General features: G+C 39.8%; 1 protein-coding gene across 2 annotated transcripts in view; it reads right to left on the minus strand.

The window, feature by feature from the left end:
- Positions 1-16,687, minus strand: part of CELF2 (CUGBP Elav-like family member 2) — an 832,193-nt gene that overhangs the window by 563,638 nt on the left and 251,868 nt on the right. Inside the window, exon 3 of one of the 2 annotated variants that reach the window (XM_019460833.2) lies at positions 4,022-4,153. The exons of the other annotated variant lie outside the window; for it this stretch is intronic. The gene's annotated coding sequence lies outside the window, so the exon portion shown is untranslated. The remainder of the gene's footprint in view (positions 1-4,021; positions 4,154-16,687) is intronic. 2 annotated transcript variants of the gene reach the window in all.

A 16,687-nucleotide genomic window follows, 5' to 3' on the forward strand; every position in this document is an offset into this window, starting at 1 on the left:
AAATAAACATTAAAAAAAAAAATTAAAAAAAGAGAAATGCATAAAATAAAGGAAAACAAAAAGAGAGGTACTCATTTTGGACCAGGTGGCTGATTTCCTTCCACATTGTCAAGACACTCAAGTCTGTCAATATGCAATGGATGCTTGCACTATAATTTTTTGTTTACCACCATGCAACGTCTGAACTATCTTTTCCCATTAAGGCACTGAGGTCAATGATACAGATAATTAACCAACTGATTTAGTGCATTAATTTTCCTGGAAGTTCTAGCAAGAGTCTCATTCTCCAGCCTTGAGCTTCCTACTCCACACAGACACAGGGACAAGGGCTGGCTCCATATGGAACACTGAGGTGATCCACGGCTGAAGTGCTGTCCAGCAGCATCGTCTGTCTACTTAAATGATGATGAATGCTATCTTTGTTCCAGGCAGGAAGATGTCATTACGCCAGCTCATACTGCTGACCGCCCAGGGCTTCCCACTAAGTGTTGCCAAAGGGTTGTGGTGCTGATAATTCCTTACAGCGCTCAGAAGAGAATAAAGCAGAGAGGTAAACCTGATGAAAATTGGATAAAGAACCTAAGGTGAATTGAAGCTTAATATACCAAACAGCACAGAGCATGGCTGGTTTCTTTTCCTACCTCTTGTTTTCCCTTTCACAATCGTAGGCAGTGCTCCAGCTGTCATTTCTGCCCTCTCAAAGCATTCTTCAGTCACTCATATCCAGTCTTGCACTTCACCTATCAATAAAAGGAACTTGAAATCTTTCAACACAGAGATATTATTTCTGCTTCAACTGATTTCAGGATGCCACAGTTCACAATGAAAATCTGCAGATTGCTGATAGCTCTGTCAATATCATTCAGCGGCTAACAACACTTTATTTGTGGTACCTGTAGATAGAGTGCAGGCATCTGAACCCATCAATAAATGGAAAGAAAGTCCTGGGGCTCAGAACAATTTGGTTTTACAAGGGGCCTAGTTTACAAACTTCGCTTCTTCATTACTGAAGAATTCCTTACAAGTTTTAAAGGATGGAAAATGTAACCATCTTTTAACAACTTCAATGGTAAGATAATAAGGGCGAGAACTCTACCTTCTAGTTCTCTCTACGCTCCTTTCACTCTATGCAGAGAGGAGTATTTACTATAACGTATTATGGTTTTGTATCATAGGTGTATATTCAATTCCTTCGAACTATGTATTTAACAACAAGCTTATTCTTACGTTTTTTTTTATTCTTATGTTTTTTTAGAAGATAGTTCATAGTCAGTTTCATTGGTACTTTTAGTATTTGGCTGTTGAATGTCTTTTCATGCTTCTTAATCATTTCTTTTCCTTTTTCATCCACTTGCCTATTTGGTTTTATGGCCTTTCAAATACATAGGTACCCACATACATATCTGCATGTGTATTTGTTGTCATTGTTGAATTTAATGAATTCATAGTTTTTTTTATTACAGATGCTGACCTTTTGTCTAGTGACTAGCAGAACTATTGATCTTTTTAAAACGTTTTTATTTATCTTTGAGAGAGAGAGAGAGAGAGAGAGAGCATGCACACAAGTGGGGGAGGTGCAGAAAGAGAGAGGGAGATAGAGGGTCCAGAGTGGGCTGTGTGTTGACAGAAGAGAACCCAATGTGGGGCTCGAACCCATGAACCACAAGATCGTGACCTGAGTTGAAGTCTGACACTTAACTGACTGAACCACCTAGGCACCCCAGCAAAACTACTGATTCTTAAAGTCAGTCTGATTTATAGGTTCTTGATATTCACGCTGTTCTAGGATGATGATTCTCAGAAAATTACCAATCATGAATGAATCTTGGGAAAGTGGTAGTTCAAGAAAAGAAAAAAATGAAAGGATCAATAAAGGTATCATTATTACCACCGGTTAATGTAATTGAATCAATACCACTGAGCCATTGAAAGTTAACAAATCATAGAGAGATATTCAATAGAAATCTACTTCCTTTGAGATTGGTACCTTTTTCACTGATGTTCAGTGAAAAATGACTCAACAATTATAAAACAAACCTATGTGATATTATATGGATTTTATAAATCAAGATTTAATATAATATTACTTTAGGAGAAGTCAAAATAAATTTTCTAGCTGAAAACTATGAGGGCACTATTATTTTCAGGAGGAAAAAAACCCCTCTACCCCGAATACAATGACTCCATCCCAAATGTCTCATAATGGGTCTATTAGATATTAGCTTATGAGAAGAGGTATTTTCTTATTGTATTCCTTATGAGTGAAATGATGAAAACAAAATTTCCTTACTACCAAACTCTATCATGGCAATAGTGAGATAACTACCATCATCAGTAATCAGTGAACTAAATTTTCTTAAATGAGCCAAATTTTCTTAAATACTTTTAAATATAGACTGAGCACCTTCGAAAGACCTTCTGCATCAGAATATTAAATGACCTGAGAAATATAGCTTTCTTTTCCAAAAGAAACTACATAAAAGTGGAAAGAAACAGCATCAGTATTTTTTGGTGAATGACCAGGTTTCTGGCACTATTTTAGGAATGCAGGATACAGAGAAAAAAATTATTCTTGATGTTATATGAAAGGGACTCTTCTTAAGTAAATATTTACTAGCTTTTCCCAATAATATATCTGTAAAATTATTGTGGGAAATAGACTCTTTGCCCAGGGAGCATTTTATATTTAACTGAGCCAACACTCATTGATATTGAACAACAGAGAGATGAGCATTAGAGCCTTTGGTTCTACTGGGGAAGAAAGGTTTCTTTGAAAAGTTGTCGTAGTGGTTGTTGTCAGTTGCCTACCTAGCATCATTTCTCTCATTTCTTTTTCCCCAAAGAACCCCAGATTTGTTGGAGTACCTTCTTCCTTTACCAGACTCAGGTGTCTGAGGTGAGTCGAAACCTACGGCTCCAAGAGTGAGTGTGACTGGTCTGGTTAAGTTTGTAGGAGGGGCCACGTGATGGAATTTGGCACAATGGCTCATGGACATCACATGCAGGACCATCTTAGGAGAGCTCTTTCCTGCTGTCCTGGGAAAGGTTCCAAAAACGTCTCCTTTTCTTTTCCCTTCAGCCAATTTGTCCTGTGCATTGGGTGTAGAACTATTGCTCTATCTCAAGACCAGTCAGAGGAGAAAGCTAGCAGACACGAGAAGGTAGAACCAAATGAATTGCAGGAAAATGAAGCAGTGCCAGGAGATTAAGGCAAATCATGAAGCCTATCCTACCTCCGGATTTCCAGTGATTTAAGCCAATTAATTCCCTTATCGTCGAAGCCAATTTGATTGGGTTTTCTGTTACTTTCACCCAGAGTCATCTTAAGTAATACCTATTATTACCTGAATAATTGGACAATTAGTAACTAGGAAGAGGGTGCAATAGAAGATGAACATGAATACGGACGAAATCCATGCTACAAGTTCACATATCTGCTGAAAATGATCAGTAGTTGTATTAATTACCTGATAATTGCCTACTAATTCTTCACATGTCCTAATATGAAGATTTTTATGACATTTTGAGATTTTATACCTCTATTTTATCACTTCTGATTTTTTCTTCATTTCTCTTGTAAGTTTTCATCCTAGTATTGGTCTTTTGTATACATGACCTTGAAATAAATTTGAAGTGACTGGTTAACGTCATTTCTGAACCCAGAGAAGATGGTCTGTGTTCACAGGAAGCAAATAATCTATTTAGGGAAAGAAATCATCTAAGTTTTAAAACACCGTAGTAACTAACGCGACACATGAAGTAAAGTCTTATTGGGAACTGATTGAAGCAGATGGTTTGTGGTTCAGAAACTCAGGACGGCATAATTTAAGGCTTTGGGAACCAGCAGAGGCTTGGGAATGACAGAGACACTCGTGTGGGGCTTCAAAGACAAGTGGAATTCGAATCTGCAAACAGGGCTTGTGCTGGAATGTGGCAGGAGACTATGTTTGGCAAGATGGTTGAAGGGTAAGAAAAGAAGCCACAGAATCTGGACTTAAACCCATGAGCAACAAAAATAGACCTGAGACCAGGCGCTCCTATATCGTCAAATTCTGAGACGGCAGAGTTCTCTGTGAAGCCACTGCCTTGTGACTATGCGTACTCGTGTTTCTCTCTTGAAGCGGGTCTTGTGTCTTCAGTTTTCCTCTAGGACCTTAAAGAAACATGAGTAAGAGTACTGCCTCATCACTGAAATGGTTAATTTAAAATGTTTTCCAAGTTAAATGTTAAAAAGAAAGCACAAATCTCCAAACAACCTTTATTTATATTTACTTCTAATAAGAGCTATAAAACATGTCTCAACAGGCAGCAATTTAATTACATCCATGCATTTGATCCGGAGAACATCCTGTTTACAATAAACCCTTACCTATAAATGTACATTGAAAACACAAATTAAGCAACCGCGTTAAGCAGTGTGGTCTGTTTCCTAGATGCCCTAAGTTTTGCTCTGGAATTGTTTCTATGACCTCAGGGAGCCCCTGTGTTCTCTGTACAGTCCATTACGTTAACTTTACTTTAAATTTGGGAAGTCAGAGGCATGGGACCATGTCCCCAAGGTAGGGATATCACAAAGAATTTATAATTTCAAAAGTCAACCGCTCATCCTAGGAGTCTTTCCAAAAGACTTGCGAATTTCTTTATATAAGAAAGAAAAATGCTATTCTTGTTCAGCTGCCCAGGAATAAAAGCTATAATCAGTCACGTGGTGTGCTTTCCAATCGTTGGCCACATTTCATTTTGGGGAGTGGGCTCGCTTTTCGGAAGGCGCTGTTTGTTAGCAAATTCCCATAACATTACCAGGGTGTTTTACTACCTCTAAGTGGATAGGATTGGAAGAAATGGTGGAGACATTTGGAACTCTGTGGTAAAATGTTTATTTTTGTGTGAATTACTCTTTCTGTTGTAGAATCGCATAGCACCCACCTACCCTCACCCCCCACACACGGATAGGTAAAAACCCACCCACTCTCCTGGCCTTTGCTTATGTGTGCAAACGTACACACACAGAGCTTTGGAAATTAGAATCCTTTTTTTAGTAAAGAATTTTAAAAAGTGTGACCCTTTATTAATAAAAGAACATAAACCTCCTACGATATTGGCTTTAAATTTTATTTCACGTTGTGACACAATATATAAACCCACTAAATACACACTGACTGAAACAAACATTTCACTAACCCATACTTGCCTTTTTAATATGAGATGCACTCAGAATTTTTTTTATCGTAATAGTATCTTTCGTTGAAAAATAAACAAGGGAAGGTTATAACCCATAACACTGATTTCATGTCACTCGCTAATGGGCCACATCAGTTGAAAATCACTGGCTTTAGGTACATGATGTAATGTTTGTGGACAATTCAAACACATGTAAACATATTCACATATTGGTTTGTGAATATGTAAACTAGGATTCTCCTGAGTCAGGGATTACCACTAGAATAATTCTGAGACTTGGTATTTCATTCCCCCCCCCATCTTTCAAGGTTTATCTATTTATTTTGAGAGAGACAGAAACAGCACACCAGCAGGGGTGGGGCAGAGAGAGAGAGAGAGACAGAGAGACAGAGAGACAGAGAGACAGAATCCCAAGCAGGCTCTGTGCTGTGAGCACAAAGCCCAATGTGGGGGCTCAGACCCATGAAGTGTGAGATCATGACTTGAGCCAAAATCAAGAGCCAGATACTTAATAGTGATACTGACTGAGCCACCCAGGAGCCCCTCAGTATTTCATTTTTAATGCCATCGTGGTAGAAATATTTGTGCTGCCAGCACTTTTTCCCCTTGGGTAATATCAGTAAATTATATAGCCTAAATTCTTTTAGATGTCCAGAAATCTCTTGAAACATAAAGAAATACCAAAGCAGCTCGCTCCTGCCACGTCATATTTCTAGAACCAACTTTATTTAAGACCTCTTGCTGTGCACATGTTCCTTGTGACATGTTCGAGCGCAAAGGATATTCCACAATGTGATGAATAGATTAGCAATTGTTGAGAGTGCCAGAAAAGCTTCGGAGAGTATCCGTGGGCTGGATTACAGGACAGACTCTCTCCCACGAGGAGTACAAGCCAAGTGGGACCAGGATTTGGACTTGATGCGTGCCCTGTTGTAAATGCCGGAAAACACTTCTCTGCACCCGCTTGTGTGTTTTTAGGTAGCACATCAGTAGTTTAGGTAAAACCTCACCTTCATCAATTCAGTGACCTAAGCAGGTCATAATTTGTTGTTACACGCACATCTTTTTGCAGAAAGGTTATTGGCCTATTCGGCTTGGGAATGCATTTTAAACTTTGTAATCAAACAACAGGGGGTCAGGCGTGTTTGGCAACAAATGAATACATTAGTGTTGGAAACCACACCGGAGCATGTAACTTCTCACTCAATTTTTTAAAAATTTCCACTCACAAACTGGAAATATGATATATTTCACAAATACACTTAAGTCAAACTCATTAAAGCAGAATAGTAAGCTTATTGTTTCCAAAACCAATACAAGATTTGTGCTCATTCATCTCTGTTTTCACCTTACTCCTCTGGGAGCAGGGGGTAATAACTAATAAAGCTTAGTCATGAAATCTACAGCCCCAAGGCGAGGTGATCTGATTGATCAATGTTAAGATGCAGTACAATGCTTTGCCTCATCAGCATGAAGCTCTCTCTATTCAAAGGAACCTTGGAAGAAAAAAAGGCAAAAGGCACCATCTGGATGGAATTACAAAGTGGCTGATGTGTATAATGGCTTTGTTGATGGTGGTCCATTTTGCCCTGACGGAGTTACATTATAATTCTGTTCCTCTCGGAGGCAAACTTCATTCTGCCTCAGAAGTGGATCAGTAGCTGACTTGGGATTTTGTTCTTGTACTTTTCAGAACGTTGTCTCTCCTCTACCTCCAGACAAGAGTGCGCTAACCTTGCTTTCTAAAGCAAACACCCTCATGAACACAGCAGACAGTCACTCCATTTCATGCAATTGTTTGTAAGGTGGTGGTGACACTTAGTTTTAAACAAAAGGATAGGGGGAGGGGCTACCCGAAGATCTGATTTATAACAGACCCCCAAACCAAGATTACGGAAAGATTTGCCACAAGACCGACCCTCCGGTATTTCTCAGAGAAGGAGATATTGTTAGCACAATGGGATCTTAAGCCTACTGGGTTCTATTTAAGAGCGTAAGGAATATTCAGGGATTTCTAGACATCTCTAAAACATTTTGAAATCCTGAAACAATTATTTTGAGAAGTGACGTTGGTTATTTTTGTAGGTCTTTATATCTGCTTTAACAAAGGGATTTGGATTTTACAGATGCTAGTATCTAAATTGGAATAAGAATGGAACAGATTTGGTGACTCTGGGGACCTCACTATCCGCACCCATGGCAACTATATCTGAACGGTGTCTCCCACTTCAGTTCAAGGACGACTTTACCAGCTGAGCTTTAATTAATGATAAATCAACAGACAGGTGACAACCATTATATTCTTTCACCTTATCACTGGGGCTAGAGTTAGTGACAAAGTTTTAATTAAATTTTAACTTTATCTTACTTAATTAACGTTATATGAAGACGGAACACACATACATGGGCACATACATATTGGCATGGATGTATTTGTTTAGTAATTAAAGTTTCCCAATTTCTGATTTTATACCAGAGGGTTGAAAGGGAAAGAAATAGTATTTAACCCAAATTAATCCAGTATAAATTTAACATTCCGCAATTGTCATTCTCAAACGTAAAATACTTGAGTGTCTGATAAATGTGCAATAAATGTTAGTTAACAATAACAATTTTCCTGGTCTTGTTTGCCTGCCTTTGTTCGGAGTATCTCTCCACACTCTTGCACATTTTTCCCACAAGCCTGTCCATGGGATACACTGGCTATAAATAATAAACATACTGATCTTTTCAGTGACTTAAGAGAAAGTAATGGCCCTGGTTTTCATGGATCCATTTTATACATTTAACTGAGGGGTAGGGGTCATGTCTACATGTCCTTCCTAATTCCCCAACACTCCTATCAGGCCGCCTTTTCTTGTAGGGAATTACCCCCATCTTTAATTTAGAACTGTAGGGGAGGCTCACTATAAGACATTTACAAATACTTAAAAGCAGAGAGAAAATATGAAAGTCACTTTAAGTTATGTCACCTATTGATAGCCATAATGTATATTATTTACTAATTTCCTTTGTCTTTTTTTTAAAATGCATATATTACTCTCAGTCTTTAAAGAAAACTAGGATCATCCTATCAGTATGCCCTAGTGGCCTATTTTTCACTTAGACATTTTAAATATTATGTCACGTCATTAAATATTCCTCAAAACTATTATTTGCAATGACTGCTTAACATTCCTTTAGGTGAATAAACATTCCTTTTCTTCTGTGTTAGACATGTAGATTGTATCAATATCTTGCTATTATAAATAAATGGTAATAATCTTTGCACACTAATTAAAAATTTTTTAAAAGTTTGTTTATTTTTGAGAAAGACAGAGAGAGGGAGAGAGGGCGTGTGGGGGGGAGGGGCAGAGAGAAGCAGGCTCCAGGCTCCGAGCTGTCAGCACAGAGCCCGTTGTGGGGCTCAAGCCCACAAACCCCGAGGTCATGACTTGAGCCGAAGTCAGACGCCTAACCAACTGAGCCACCCAGGTGCCCCTGCACACTGACTATTAGTAAACATTGTTGACTGATTCCGGTCCTTTGGGGGCCATTTAATCCACAATTTGATGGATAGTACGTGAAGCTGTAATTCATTTCCTTCTTTGGGAGCACTGAGTAACTGTCAGCTTGTCAAGATGTGTCTCATGTCTCCTGGCAGTGGAAGGCAACGTGCCCTCTGTAAGGAAGCCAGCCCTCAGAGCAGCTGCAAGCTGATTTTATATCCAGCCCAAACTTCCCAAAAGATCCAGAATCACTTACCTTCTTTCATAATGGAACAGTGCATGACACAGAGTAGATAGGCACCAAATCCTTGTAAACAGAATATCCAAGAATCTGTTGGACATTTCGCTTGCTTATCTTACAGGTGCTTCAAACTTAACAATGTCCATATGCTGAACTCTTAATAACTGCCACGAATCTCTCATAAACCAAACATAACACCCTTTGTGTCTCTCTCTCCCTCTTCCCCATCTCAGCAAACTGGGCCATGATTCACACGTTTTGTCAAACCAGAAAGCTGGGAATCATCCCCGACATGCTTGTCTCCCTCACCCGATGCAGCAAGTTCTGTTGCTTTCTCTACAGAATCGTCACTTCCAACCCATCTTCTGTCGTCGCTGCGGCCACTAAGTACCCTGGCCCAAGCTACCACCAGCTCACGGTGAGCCCTTCTCTCCGGTCGTCCCACCTCCACCACTGATCTCTTTCATACTGACATTTTTTAAAAATTCATTTGCAGCCTTTTGCACTGAGCATTTTATTTTATTTTTATATTCTTAAAATAAATATTTATCCACTTTTGAGAGAGAGGGCATGAGCAGGGGAGGGACAGAGAGAGAGAGAGAGAGAGAGAGAGAGAGAGAGGGACAGAGGATCCAAAGTGGGCTCTGTGCTGACAGCAAGTGACAGCCCAGTGTGGGGCTTGAACTCACAAACCATGAGATCATGACCTGAGCTGAAGTCGGACACTCAACCGACTGAGCCACTGAGGTGCCCCTGCACCGAGCATTTTCATAAAATACAAACTCAGATTCCTTTTAAGGGTTAACAAGTCACTGCCTGATTTGTCCCCTGACACAGGTCCTCTCGTAGGCTCTGTGACGATTCCGATGTTGGTCGTCCTCAGGGAATCCACGTACACTGTCCCTTTCTGTTCTGGATCTGTCTCCCCCTTCCCTGGGGCCCTTCACAAAGCTGTATTCTTCTTATACTTCAGGTCTGGACATATCCCACCTTCTACAACACCCATCACTCTCTATCAATGTGCCTTTCTTATTTTCCTCACTGCACTGACCATGATTTATAAATACACTTATTTTTGGTTTTCCTTTGTCTCTCTCACTAGATGAAAGCCACAGAAAAGCAAGGGCCATACCATCTATTTTATTTACAGGGTTTGATTCAATGCCTAGCACAGTGCGTGGCACATAGTGGACCCTTCAGGGGTAGTTGCAGGGATAGACATGACTACAGGATCCATCACTCCGGGGTGGTTTGGGGATAACTTAGAACAGTCTCCATCTATAGGTCCACCAGGCTCCCAAAGGATGGATCTTCTCCTAGTTGGGCAACACCAGCAACTACTTTAGCTTATTTTTCCAAAGCTCCCTGAAAGAATTCTATCCCTGAAAAAAAATCTAGATCACCGTTTTGTAAGTTCAACAAATGGTTTCTAAGCTCTTTCTGCAAGGTGCATTGTATTCTCCGGCGGTGTGGCACTCCGATGCCATCCAGCTATCCCTTAGACAGGAACGTGACTTGTCTCCTACTTTTCATCTCATACTTGTCTTACGTTTCTCACTGTGCACCTGGCCCTACTGTGGAGCCAAGGTTAGGCTCACAATCCTACTAAGGGACATGGCTAGGTGGTGACAGGGCAGTTATCCACTTTGCTGCACTTGAGATATTGAAATCATTATTGTAATCATTTAGTAATGTAATTATTTTATTAATGCTTATTAAGAACAGCAACTCTAAGACCAACATCATATGATCCAAATCGCCAGTTTTGAGGCCTAAGAGATTTAGTAACAGGTTTAAGAAAATCAAGGAACCACCTCACAGAGATTGCTGGTCTCTGTTCAGTGTTCAGCACAGAGATGGTGGAAGGAGAGTGAGGATTCTCTCTTACAACATGCATCGGAGGGGCGCCTGGGTGGCTCAGTTAGTTAAGCGTCCTACTGTGGCTCAGCTCATGATCACAAGGTTCGTGAGTTCGAGCCCTGCGTCGGGCTCTGTGCTGACAGCTCAGAGCCTGGAGCCTGCTTCGGATTCTGTGTCTCGCTCTCTCTCTGCCCCTCCCAGCTCGTGCTCTGCCTCTCTCTGTGTCTCAAAAATAAATAAACACTGAAAAACAAAAACAAAAAAACAATACACATTGGAACTTATTTATGGCGTCTAGCCTCATTCAGAAGCTAAAGTTAAAATAATTCACTTCAAAAAGTTTTGATTTAGAACTCTATCAGATGGCTAATCAATCCCAAATCTAGGTCTCTTTTTTGGCTGAGCCTTATTTGACACAGCCTCTTTCCAAGAGGCTGCCAGCACTAGTGAAATTCTTAAATTCTCCATACGCAAAGAGAGCGACTATAGCACATTTTGCCAAATAAATGCATAATTGAACATTAAACATCTGGTTTTTAAAGACTGTGTCAATATTGTCCACGTTCTCTGTTATCCTGGTTTTCTGCAGATTTACTTGTTGCCCTCAAAGAATACAGACTATTCGGTTTTCATAATAAGAAATCCTGCTGCAAGATTTAAAAATAAGACAGTGAATGAAAGCCGTGAAAGGCAAGGCAGCTGATTTGCCTTAGATGAATGGTGAAGATTTAGGCGACTCAAGGATTCACGCCCCGGACTGGCCATCTAATTAAAATGAGAAATGAGACAGACAGCAGCCAAGCAGTTTGGGGAATTACTAATCAGGCAAAAATGTAAAATAGGGACACTATCTTTTACAATGTTCGTTTGCATCTCTTATGTCACCCAGTCCAAATGACAGGCAGGAAAGAATATCAACATGATGCAGACCACATTAAAAAATGGCTGACCCTCCTAATGGCACACGATAGATGGGAAGAACAGATGATCAGCCTTGTTCAAGTGCAGAAGCATTGCGAAATTACCAGGGAGTATGCAACTTACCCAAAGATAGCTACATCAAGCTCAGAGATAGGGAGTACTGATGATGGGCTAGTTCCATGGTCTTTTTAGAGAGGTCATCTTCCATCGGAGGGACACCCGCAGAAAAAAATATCCACAAGTAGTGAAGCAGAATGAAGGTAGGTGGTCTATGTGGGGATAGATGGATCCACTGGAGGAAAATGGAACTGGTTTAAGATTATACTAACTATTGGCAAGCAGGCCAGTTAGGAGGAGGTTAAACACAACACACTCTCAAACCCCCAGGATGAAGCCTGCTGCTTTTCAGAGAAAGGATCTGCCAAGTTCTCCACTTCAAAGAGAGCTCCGTAGGGGTGCGGACGAAGGGAAGAATTTTGGAGGGACATGTGAAAATGTTTACATGGATCCAGGAGAAGAGACTGAACAAATTCACATGGACTAGGAAATTGCCTTGAAAACTATAAAATGAGATAGGGGCCAAGAAAGGAAAATAATTTAGTGAGAAATCCAGGTGCTGAAGCAGCAGTTTTGACCAATAGAATGTTATTGTGCACACATGACTTCCATTTCTAGTTCTCTAACTTCTTGCTTGCTGAATGATGATGGGAAAAAGAACCACAAGTAGGCCATGTCCATGAAACAGGCCTCTTTGCAAATGTCTCTTCAGTTTTTATCAGAGGTGTTTTTTCCCCCTATAGCTTTACATGGCATAGTTTTGACGGATTTGACAACAAGCACCTTCCGCATATCTTTTAGGGAAGGAGCTTTTCCCACAGGAATAAACTAATATTCATGTCTGTGAGTTGACTTTTCTGAGCCTTGATGTTCTGGTGATGTCCAGGAAGGCTGGCCATGCATGGGCTGTTTTGAAAACCTCGTGTGTGAACCCCATGTGCCAGGAAAGGTTGGCAAGATGGAAACAGGGAAGGTTGCTCACTGGCTTTCAATTTAGGTAGAGAGTGGATGTAGGCAGGAAAAGATTCCTCTTCTTCACACAGAGCCTCTCTGTGACTTAAAAAATCTTGATCCTGCAGTCATAACATGAGGGGGAAAAATTAATGGCAGTATTGGCCAATTTAATGTCAGATTGGAAAGGGCCCAACTCATGTTAGATACTCAATAAGTGCTTGCTGAAAAAAGAGAACAATTTTTCTAGTGTAATAGGCAAAGATATAAATACATATTTTGAAGTAAGAATATGCAATGTCTTTTCATCGCACAGGCTTTTGGTAATTGACATGGAGGGTGGGGCACGCTTGGTTGGATGGGATGAGGTGTATGTGACACCCACAGTGGTGGGTCGCACAATTGCTAGAGATGTCTGCGATGGCATAGGATCAATACAAGCACTGGTGTCAACTTTTCCTTAATTGGGAACCAGTAGATACCATAGGGAATTTCTCTGTAAAAGTACTCTTTAGACACTTTGGAACTGCACTAATATAAAGAAGTACTAAATTACATGTACTATTACTGCTAATTTATGACCAAAAGATTTCTCCTTGTTTTTGCAAATGTGAATAATTCTGCCTAACATCTCCAAGCACTGAAATTATATGCATCTGAATGATTCAAGACGCAAAATAACACTGATCTTTTCAAAACTCAATAGGAGAGAAAATAGGTGTTTAGAAGTGATCGTGACTTCTAATGCTTTTCTCGTGATACAGGTGGCAGAGTGAGTTAGTAACATTTGTACTTCTTTATATGGACTTGAGATTTTAGAGTTTCTTTGAGCACTTTTGGATCATTTTCACTGCTTCAGATATTTGTAAAACTGTCTTACCAACTTATTTGGAAAACATTCGCTTAAGAACAAATGGATTTTTAAAAAATGCATGTATAACACATTGGTGTGAAGAAGGAAAAGGATATGAGAAAAACTTTGCCTCTGTCTTTCACATCTTGGAACTATCAAAGACGGTGAAGGATGCTGAACTGGAGTCATTTCACTTACGGTGGGCCCCCTGAGCCCCCATTTTGCTTTCCAGGGTTTTGGTTATCCCTGGTCAACGGTGGTCTTAAAGCAGATGACCCTCCTTCTGACATATGGTCAGAAGGTCACTGGTAGCCTAATGCTGTATCACAATGCCTACATCATTCGCTTTGCTTCATTTCATCACGTGGGCATTTTATCATTATGCACTTCATAACACAGGTGAATACAGAACAATTAGGTATTTTGAGTGAGGGAGACACCACATAGCTTGTATTACAGTATATTGTTTAAATTGTTCTTATTATTAGTTACTGTTTTGATCTCTTACTGTGCCTGGTTTATAAATTAAACTTTATCATAGGTATGTATGTGTGTGAAAAAACATAGTATATATGGGGTTTGGTATTTTTCGTCATTTCAGGCATCCACTGGGAGTCTCGGAATATATCCTCCATGGATAAAAGGGGGACTAGTCTATGTCTATGTCTATATCTATATCTATATCTATATCTATATCTATATCTATATCTATATCTCATTGGAACATTTGCCTTAAATAGTGTCTTTAAGAGTTTATAGGGGGGGCACCTGGGTGGCTCAGTCAGTTGAGCATCTGAAACTTGATTTTAGCTCAGGTCATGATCCCAGGGTCATAAGATCGAGCCCTGTGTTGGGCTCTGTGCTGAGCTTGGAGCCTGCTTAAGATTCTCTCTCCCTCTATCATTCTGCCCCCCACCGCCACCTCTTAAAAAAATAAATAAAGAACTTATGTGGTCTGGATGGTACCCAACCAAAGGTAATTATCCTTTCTGTGTGATAGTCTAATTGTTTCCATAGCAACCACAATGGGTTAAGATGTCACAAAGAGGATTAAGATTTCATTTTAGAATAAACAACAGGAATGAAACATCACTAAGACAAAGATGCTTTTTTTTGCATTAAATAAATGAGTGGGAAATAGACAAAATGGAACAGCAGTATTTTCCAATTAAAAAATTTCTTGCACTTAGAAGTTGCCTGTCAGTGAGGGAATCCTCAAATGTGAGTTTGCACAGATGGTGTCTTCTCATCAGGGGTGAGAAAGACCCAACTATATGTAGCCATTTAGAGATTAGAGCTAGTCTCAGTTTTTCTAAGCACAGTCCTTTATCTAGCTGCATGGCATGAAACACTCTGCAGAAAGAGTGTATTATTGTGTGTAACCTGTAACTTGTCATTTTAGTTTTTCATCAAAAACGCTCCAATTTCTCCTAGTCTAAAGAAGCTTGCTTTGCTTCTAAAGACCACCCCTTATTCCAGTGGAGACAGACAGCTGCTTTCACATGCTGTATCACAAGGAACGTCCTTGGGTACCTTCCAAGTCGGAGGAACTTTTTTTTTGGAAAGATTAAGGCTATTATGGGCTCAGAGGGATCTATGGACTGTGGAAATATTTTCTAAACCAGGAGATGAACCCCATAAGAACCAAGGCTATTGTCTTCCCCATTTACCCAGAAATGGAAACAGTCCTGGGCACATAGTAGATACTGACAAAGTATGAAGGAGCAAATGCAAGTGGTCTTAGCGTACATTCCCAGTGAGGTGGAAGACCCTGGCCAGGGCAGGGAGCACTACCCTAGTCATGCAGAGACAAAGCTACACTGGCAGGTAGACACCAAGCCATTCTGGAAGCCATGACACACACTGATGGTTCCTCTTGCCATTTCAATGGAAGCTTCTCTCTTTCTCCATGGGATGACTTAATGCTACATCTTTTGGCTAACCTGATTTACTCCAAGTTGACTCTACCTGAGTGACAATGTTCTTGTAAAGAGATGGTGGAGAAAGGGGTGTGTGGCCATACACAGAAATAAATGTTAGTTGATTAAGGATCTAAGTGGAAGATTCAGGGGTGCCCGGGTGGCTCAGTCAGTTAAGCGTCTGACTCTTGATTTCAGCTCAGGTCATGATCTAACGGTTCATGAGATCAAGTCCTGCACCGGGCTCTGTGCTGATGGCAGAAAGCCTGCTTGAGATTCTCTCTCTCTCTCTCTCTCTCTCTCTCTCTGTGCCGCTCCCAAGCTTGTGCACTCTCTGTCTCTCTCAAAATAAATAAAGAAACATTAAAAAAAAAGGATCTAACTGTAAGACTGAAACCATACAAGCACAGAGAGAAGTGAATTTCTCCTTATCCTTGAGAAAGACTTGTCAATGATGTCTTAAAATCAAGAGGTAATAAAAGATTGATACATCTGACTACATAACAATGAGAATATTTTACATGATAAAAACCTCATATAAATAATATCAAAAGACAACTGATAAACCGGGAGACAATATTTGCAACATATATCATAGACAAAGGGCTGAGGTCCCTAATACATAAAGAACTTTTAAAAACTTGAGAGACAAAGGATCAAAAACACAGTAGAAAAATGGGAAAAGATTCAAACAGATAATTCATGAAACGCATATGAAAATGTCCTTACACATATGGAAAAACAGTATGGTTAGAGTGTAATCTTAAATTTTGAATTAAATTTTAATGAAAAACAAGTCTGATGTGTTTCTCACCTATCAAATTAGCAAAGACTAAAAAATATAATAACATAGCCTGTTGTCACACATTCCAACTAGGAATGCAGACTGATAAAAAAAAAAGTCTAAGAGATATTTGGCAATATCTATCAAAGCTACATGTGCACTTATTTTTTGACACAGGGGTTTCACTTTCTAGGAAGATAAACCTAAAACAATATGCATGTGATTATTCCTTATAGCATTGCTTGCAATTGCAAAACATTGGAAAAAACCTAAATACGCACAAATAGGAGGATCACTGAATAAACTAGTGTATAGCCACACAATAGCATAGCATACAACTGTAGAAAATAAATTTCCAGAATATATTGTTAAGTGGAAAAAACAAAATGCAAACTAGAATCTATAGTATGCCACCTTCATGTAAGAAAACGC

This window comes from Panthera pardus, unplaced genomic scaffold, assembly GCF_024362965.1.
Source record: "Panthera pardus isolate Hobbes unplaced genomic scaffold, ASM2436296v1 HiC_scaffold_6, whole genome shotgun sequence".
In the NCBI taxonomy this organism is placed as follows: Eukaryota; Metazoa; Chordata; class Mammalia; order Carnivora; family Felidae; genus Panthera; species Panthera pardus.